This window comes from Prunus avium, chromosome 8 (genome assembly GCF_965620075.1).
Source record: "Prunus avium chromosome 8, drPruAviu1.hap1.1, whole genome shotgun sequence".
Taxonomy (NCBI): Eukaryota; Viridiplantae; Streptophyta; class Magnoliopsida; order Rosales; family Rosaceae; genus Prunus; species Prunus avium.
Window position 1 is genome coordinate 29,858,561 of NC_142291.1, and position 8,665 is coordinate 29,867,225.

Here is an 8,665-nt window from a genome sequence, read left to right on the forward strand (position 1 = left end):
GGTTGTTGTGGGTTGCTTAGCTCAATGAAAAGAAAGCAGCCGCCCAATGGCAAGAAGGATGGCAAGTTCTGAGGGTGTTGATGGCAAGATTATGCATACTTCACAAAGCATCTTCCCCTTTTAATTTTCTTTTATTGAGCTCATCGATTCTGAGATTGTTTCTCTCCCTTCTCTCTTCTCTCGTCTATGCTCTCTCCTCTCACAACTCTTACGAGTGTCGCTCTGTTGCTCGTCTCTCTTTACGTTGCACGAATCTCTCTTTAGCTCATTCGCTCAAAAGGTAGATCTCAAATCGCTCTAGTCTCATTAGCATATCTCTAATCAGCTCACTCATTTGCTTTGAGAATTTTTATTTTTTATTAATTTAGGTGAAGCTAGTCTTCTCCTCGCAGATTTGGAGCTTCTAGGTATTGATTTTAACTTTTTAAAATTATTTTCATTTGAGTGTAATTTGGGGCTGATAATTCCAGGGAAGAACCGGAGAGAAATCTTTAAGTACGTCTTTCAAGGTCCATTTAAAAAGCTTAGATTTTTATTCATTCTCAACAATAATTTTGTTTTGTTTTCCTTTCTTGTTAAATTTTGGTGAATTTAATTTGAACAGAGGGAATGTGGTGTGCAAAGGACATCCATAATGACGCATGTTGGTCCCAGCAATGCTTTCTTTTGCCTGGGGGGTTCCCTTTGTGCTCGTTTTCTCAGGTTTTAGTTTCCTTGAGTTCATAGCTATTTTTCTATTCTTAATTATTTTTTGATTGTCGTTCTGGTTTGTTTTGTTGGCCTTTGTGTCTTTGGCTGATGCGTTAATGAAGTTTTAATTACCACCCAAAAAAAAAAAAAAAAAAACTGTCTGAGAAAGCTGGAATTATGAAGAAAAAAAAAATGTTTGGTCTGTTTGTGTCTGTTTTTCATTTTGGGGAATGGTTAGAGATTGTTTTAGTTGGTTTTGGAATCTCTGAATTTTAGAGTGTGAGATTTTTTATTGTTTATTTACAGGTTTGATGCATCTTATATATGTACATCTCTATCACATGTAATTTGGTTGTGTTTAATTCATCTTCAAAGAAGTTTTACCTGCAATTGGAAATGGTTTCTGCTAGTGCTTGGGACTTCAATCGAATGCAATAATATCAATACTTTTTACTTCTTTCTTGATCTGGAGCCTGAGGTAATCCCGACTTCCCCTTCGAGACTGCCTCTAACTTATCTTGGATATCTCTGTTGTACAAAGATCTTCAATTTTTGTGGATTTTTTTTCCTTATTTTGTTAAATTTAATGTTAATGTCCTTGTTATATATCTGAGATTATGTTAAAAAGAGCTCGCGCTAATTGTTGTATGTGGAAAAGGGCTCGAGCCTGTTCAGTCAGAAACTGTTTTTGTTGTATTATGTTTGTAAGTACTTTAAGAAGCCACTTTGCTTCTTATATTTGTACGGCTGGTTGATATTATCAGCCTTTCCCCAGAAGACAACTCTTCTATATATGTATCAAGGAAAGTAGATTATCAAGGTAGGAAAAACAAGTCTGGTCCCAGAAGCAGAAGCCGACCTTTGAGTTCACCATCACTGTCTTTTTTATCCTCTTCTGGTGTTTGCATATTGATCTCTTAGTGCTGCTAGTATTATAAGAAAGTCCAACATGTTTCTCATTCTGAATATGTTACAGCCAATGTGCAGCTAGTGTTGTTAATTTGCATGTGTTACGAATATGCATGGGTTTTTTGGTCAAGAATATAGCGAAGTTTTGAGTGTTGACTTGTAGTGGGTTTGCAGGTTATCAATATGGCTGCTTCTTCCTCTGCTGCTGCAATCCCACCTCAGTAAAAGTATAATGTGTTTCTTAGTTTCAGAGGTGAAGCCATCTTTATGCTGCTTTATGCGCAAAGAAAATCAAAACCTACATAGATGACATACTTGAGAGAGGAGAGCAAATTGCACCTGCCCTTCTCGAAGCAATTGAGACATCAAAGCTTTCAGTGATCATTTTCTCGAAAAACTATGCTTCATCCACATGGTGTTTGGATGAACTAGTGCATATACTGCGATGCAAGGCAAGAGGGGGACAGTTTGGTCTACCGATTTTTTACTGCATCGACCCATCACATGTTCGAAATCAGCAGGGAAGTTATGCATATGCATTTGCTCAACTTGAAACTTCAAGGACAGAACGGGGGAAGTTATGAAGGTGTGCAAGTGGAGAGATGCTTTGAAGGAAGCAGGCAATATGGCTGGGTTTGATAATTCAAACAAAACCGGGTAACGAACTCTGCTATTTCTACTTGTGACCATTTAATTCAAACAAGATTCCTTAAGGCTAAACAATTGTTTGCCCTCATAATTGTAGAACTGTAAGTAGTGAGCTGATTAGTATAGTCTAAGCCTAGAACGATAATTGCGTATGCACTTAGTCTCTTAGAATGACATGTGTAAGGCTCCAAAATGTAAGGCTGAAATAGCCACATGTAGTGATCCTAGAATAGCTAGATTTGTGGCTGAGATTCAATATGTTGTGTGTGAATCAAGCTAAGGCTAACGGTTATGTAGTACACGCCTTGTATGCTCATTCTGATAGAAGATATCTAAATATATTCCTCTCTGCAATTTCAGTAAGAGGGAAGCAGAACATTTCATCACTCGGCATTTCTTCATTCTTCTATTCATTCTCTTCAACATTCCATAACTCAGCTAAAATACAAAACACTAACAATAATCATATTTGCCAGGACAAGGGCCAATTTCGTTGCGAATGTTGTCGAATATATTTTGACCAAATTGAATCGCAAATTGTCAAGTGATTTAAGGGGCCTAGTCGGAATTGAATGGAAAATTGAGCAAATAGAAGGGTCATTATGCATTAATTCACCAGATGTTTTAGTGCAGGTATTTTGGGCATGGGTGGTATAAATTGACAAGACCACTCTCGTTGATGCTTATTTCGCTTATTGTATCAAATTTAGTGTGATTATTTTTTCTGTCAAAGTTATTAAGTCTTGTCATTTCTCTTTATTTATGACAGAAGCTTGAGAACTTAAATAGTGATGGATCTTAGTTTCTCCACTTATCTTGTTGAAGTCCCAGATCTCTCTCAAAGTCGAAAATTGGTGCATATAAATCTTTTTGGCTGTACAAGTTTGGTTCAAATGCCTTCGTATTTTCAGTGTCTTGACAGGCTCACTCATCTTGACCTGGGAGAATGCTCGAATCTCAAATATCTTCTGCAGATGCCAAGTAACATTGAATTCTTAAATTTGTCTAAAACTGCAATAAATATGAAAGGTATGTAATAATATGATATCTATATATTACATAACCAAATATTTTTCATGAACTAGTTCCTTCGATTCTGCTTGAAAAGAGTACATCTAGAGCATGTTCTTTGTTTCAGTTACAGCCCATGAGTTAGTTGACTTTTTTTAAAACCTATATGTAATATCAAAATGTCATATCACTAATGTTTCATATGTTTTTTACTGGCAGGCACAAATCTAATTTCATTCATAAGATTGTTGAAGAGATTTCAACACAAGTATTAAACGCACCTATTTGACTGTAACAAAGAACTCGTGTACAAGATATGAAAGAGCTTTTGGCCGTGTTTGGTGGGTTAGACTGGACAGGATATATCCAATTAAAATGGACATGGATCCAATCTGTTGTTTGATTTCATTCTCTAGTGGGTTTTCTTCTATTTCCAGAGTTGAGCCCATCACATTTCAACAATTGTTCGCATGATAGGTATGGGGGGATTGAAGGAATAGGCAAGACAACAATTGTTAAAGCTGTTTATGATTCAATTGACTATAAATTTGAAGGTAGCAGTTGGGGTGAGCAATGTTGATGAGAGAGTCAATGTGATAAAGAAATGGTGAAGCCACAAAAGGGTTCTCTTAATTCTTGATTTGGTACGAAAATTTCAAGACAACAATTTTGTGAAATTTTTTTCTTGTATTTCTTTTCTTAGAAAAATAAAATAAAACTCAGTTTTTGATAGCCGCATTCCATTCACCATGCATATGCCACTTTTATTTATGGGTATGACTTTAGTCAAAGATGGTTATTGGGCCTCTTGGGCTCTGGGGATTTACTAAAGACACCCAGTCGAAGAAATTAAGGATCCAGTAATCTCAGTCCTTGGTTTATAGATAGTTAAAGTCATAGCTGTGACGCCATCAGTTTTGAGAGAAAAAATATATATATAAAAGGAGGAAGGAAAGGTAGCTTGCTTACTTGCTTACTTAGTGCTTGCGCTAAGGGGGAAAGACATAGAATTGATAGGGAACCGTAGCCAAGTGGCTAAGGCATGAGTCCGCAAAACTTCTATTCGTCGGTTCGAATCCGACCGATTCCTACAGCGCCGCGCTGAGAATGCATTCGATAGGACAAAGATGCGAAGGCTACGAAGTAAGGGTAGTCTCTTTACTGTGGTTTACCGACCTTCCTTCCTACCTGGTGAATACGCCATACTATAGATCTCCCACTGCTGATGGTTCAATTAAATATAGCATTAAATCGGCTAGGGAGAGATGGAGCCACTGGCGCTATTGAGCCCTTCGATTCATTTCTCCGGGAGGATGCACTAGCAGGAGCCTTGGGGGGGGGGGGGGGGGGGACAGGTTGGTTCGAGGACTCGTTGGTCAAAGGAAAGATGGAAACAGGGGAGTTGGCTGATAAAGATGGACAGTAACGATCGCGTAATATCAATTTATCGGCCAACTAAGAATCCATAGTTTTCTGGAGTTGGGCATATTAATGACGATTGGTGGGATTCTTGATCATATATCTTGAATTTGTCCAGCCAAATAATCATGGGTAATAGGGTCCAGCTCTTGGCTCGAGGCAGCGAGGTCGGTGGTGGGGTTTTTGTTTTCGTGCCCATGGTCAGGCTTCCTCACCAAGTAACCTCAGTTTTCATTTGGGAGCTTGTTCACAACGCTCATGGGAAAGAGATGAATTGAGGAGGTGGGGAATGTTGTGGTAGTCTTCCTGAAAATTTATGGATTAGTTGGTGGCATGACCCATCTCGGTGCATTTAGATCCTTCTTCTGTTACATGTTTGCGCTCGGCTGCTTCAAGATTGAGTTGGAATGGAATGGATGAGAGACCATTGAGCAAAATGAGTAGCCATAGGGATATTTAAAGTTATGTGTGTCAATTTGCTGTTCTGAATTTCAAATTGATAATAGACCTTAGATTGTGCAACAATTATGCTATGTTTTTTTTATTCCACAGTTCTTAAAATTTTGTTTTCTGATTTATGACTTCATTATTATTTTTAATTGAAAGGTAAATATGAGAGAAAATGCAATGTTATTACTAGTATCAAACAAGAGTTGGAGAACGGAAATGGGAAGAAAAAAAACATATACCAAAACCAATTAACTACATTTTCAAATTCTATGCTCGGCCTATAATTTGTCGAGTAATTAATAATATATAGTAGAGATGCTAATTTACTATACTCATTTGTGGATACCAATTGATGTGGCAGCTCACTCTTGACATTATTTATTCATAGCAAATAATTTGTTTTCTGTTTTTTTGGGACGAAAAGAAACTTCATTAAGAGGCAAGAGCCACGAACAGAACATAAAAATTAAGCCAACACACACTCAGCCAAAGCAAGCAAGTGGAGAGGGCTAACTCAATACAAAATATAGATAAAGACATTAGTTTGGTGGTCCTGGAAGACCATCCGCTTCCGACACTCCCTGAAGAGAACTTGAATGAAAAAGTGTTGGTTAGGCCACGTATGCAGAGGACTAGACTATGTTAGCTTGGACATGACTAGATTTCACGTGAATCAAAAAAGAACAAGGATGTTGTCTTCTTAATTCAGAGGAGTAGATGAATTATTCATAAAAAATTGATGTCTTAAAACACGTAAAATTTAATCATTTAGCTATAATCCAAGCTACACTACAGGCTGATCTCTACTGTAGTGCTAAGTTTTATGTTTCCAATACCCGAGGCCCTAGGGTTATTTTTATGTGTTTAGCCTTTAAGCACTTGGTGGGAGTGGGATTAGTTGGTCCCACCAAGTTTTGGAATCCTCCATTTGTTCCTCTGGGATCTACAAAGATGAGAGTGTTTTTTATATTGGATATAGAGATTCTTCAGTTCGTGAGTTACCCATTTCTGGGAATAAGAGAATGCACGAATGGTGATCACATGGACTATCTGTTTTTAAGATTATTTCAATCAAATATTAAAGAGAAAAGAACATTCTAATGCGAAATATGTTGGACTCCAACAAGACAATTTCACACTTGGCGGGTTTCGAACTGGTGCCATTAGGGGAGATGAGAAGGACCTCAACCACTGAGGTAACACAAATTGTACAACTTTTAAAATGAAGTAGAGCTATATAAACAAACCCAACGTTAAGTCAAAAAGATACAATCCCCTACAGGAGCAATATATATGTACATACCATATGCATCCATCAGGGAACAAAGCATACACAACAGGATACAAACAACAGAACCAAGATAGGGCAGAGCAGTACCCATTAATTTATCTAACATAGTTAGGCACTCTCTAACGAGCAAACTGGACAAAGCCAGAGTAAATTGCAGGAATAACTATAATATTCTTGAAGATCTGGTTACTTGGTCAGGAAAAAAGCATTTTCAGCAGCGCGATTCTGTATTGTGTTTGATGAAATGCATTTTCCTCAGCCCAGAAATACATGACATCGCCAGCAGCAATGCCTCTCTCCTTGACAAAAACTCTCCAGTGTTTTGACTGGAAAACTGGTTTCCGGTGCTTGCCTTGTCTGCAAGATAAATAGAACACATAGACCTTACCCGTTTCGTCTAAGACTCTGACTGGGACATCGTTCTCTGGATCTATAGGGGGCAGGAATTCAAGCATGTCCTTTGTCACTGCTAGTCTTTGATTGACGTCAGTGGGCGATAACTCTTTTTCACAGCGCTCCATTTCTCTCCGGCCGGCCTCTTTTTACAAAGTTTGAGCACCAAACTCAAACTTCAAGCTCCTTACGGACGTAGCTAGGCTAGCTGCTTAGGTTGAGATCCTTGAACAGAAAGACTCTGAGTTCATAATAATACTGGCTTGAGATGCACGTATATATATATAAGTAAGAGAGAGAGAGAGAGAGAGAGAGAGAGAGAGCTCTCTTCGTTTTTTGGGAGCTGGGGGTCATCTTCTCTGCTCATGGTTTCCAAGTTGGGCATTAAAATAGTATAGAACTGATTGTACCAGTAGTATAGAAAATTTATTTGATGTTATTTAATATAAGATAAAATCAAATCTTATATTAATTTAATGCTTAACATTAAGAGGCCATAAGCTTATCACAGGAGGCGAACTTCACGAACTGTTTAATATTTGTTTGTTTTGGTTGGAAAGTTGAATATCTTTGTCGCTAGCGCCGGCACCCAGACACCCTAGAAATTATTATTTTGTTTTCGTCAAGCGGAAACCCTGGAATTAGTTTTGAATGTTCCAATGCAGAGTCAGAGCATGCTATGGAAAGAAAAGTTGGTACGTGTACGTGTGGGCTAAAATTTCACATCAGAAAAATTTAGCTCATCTATCTTCCCAAAAATATAAATTAAAGCCCACTATATTTTCTTCTATAATTTGTTTCTCATTGTTTTGATTGTTGATATTACCATTTTCAATTAACGAACCAACCAAAGTACGTTTTTAAAATTAAGTTTTCAGAAGAGATACCAAATTCAAAACACCAAAGTATGTTCCTCTACTCATCATAAGAAAAAAATATCCATAAAATGTTAGAAGTTGTAGGCCTTTATAATTTCTCTCGAAGTTGCAGCAAGTTGCCTAGGATTTAGAAATTCTTATCATCACAAAGAGAGTTAGATAGACACACGACATCTATAGGTAAGACTACAATTATCCAATTAGTTAATTGATATTTATACTCTAAATGGACTTAACATTAACACTAACTATAAGAAAGAAAGAAAAAACTCACCTAGGCTATAGCCCAGGTTGTACAAGTCATAGTTCCGTGTAAAATATTGACATTGAGTATTTTATAAACAGCCCTGTATAGATACATTAAGCTAAGGAAACGAGATTATCTTTATTCTGCCCTGACCTCCGCCATAAGGTAGTTGACAGAGGAAGAATACTTGTAAATATAATAACATGTGATTACGTAGTTGCTGCATTGACAGAGGAAGAATACTTTTATTAATTTCTACCCCTTTTTAACATTGGAACTGTGGCCGCAAAACTTGAATCTAAACCATTTGTCTTATGCGCGTTGAAAACTTGAATGAAAAAGTGTAGGTTAGGCCACGTATGCAGAGGACTAGACTAGGTTAGCTTGGAAATGACTAGATTTCACGTGGAATCAAAGAAGAAAATGGATATTGTCATATTTTTATGTGTTTAGTTTTGCCTTTAAGCACTTTGGTCGGATTACTTAAAACTCAAATTTAAAATAAGTTGTCATGTGAAATATATTTGTCATAGTATTATTAACTAAATTACAATACATGTTATTTACCTTTATATTTATTTTCAATCATGTCATTAACTTCCTTAATTATAAATAATTCTCCCTATTAATAGCATATCAAACCTCGTTTCTTTTGGTTGAGACTCCCTCTAACCAATCATCAACAATTCATAAAAAAAATTGAACCCAAATTTTTCTTCCTAAATGACA

General features: G+C 37.0%; 1 pseudogene across 1 annotated transcript; it reads left to right on the forward strand.

The window, feature by feature from the left end:
* Positions 1-3,815, forward strand: LOC110772321 (disease resistance protein RPV1-like; annotated as a pseudogene). The gene is made up of 5 exons (XR_015826347.1): positions 1-495; positions 605-702; positions 1,774-2,256; positions 3,017-3,276; positions 3,478-3,815. The product of XR_015826347.1 is annotated as a disease resistance protein RPV1-like (transcript).
* Positions 3,816-8,665: the final 4,850 nt, after the last annotated feature.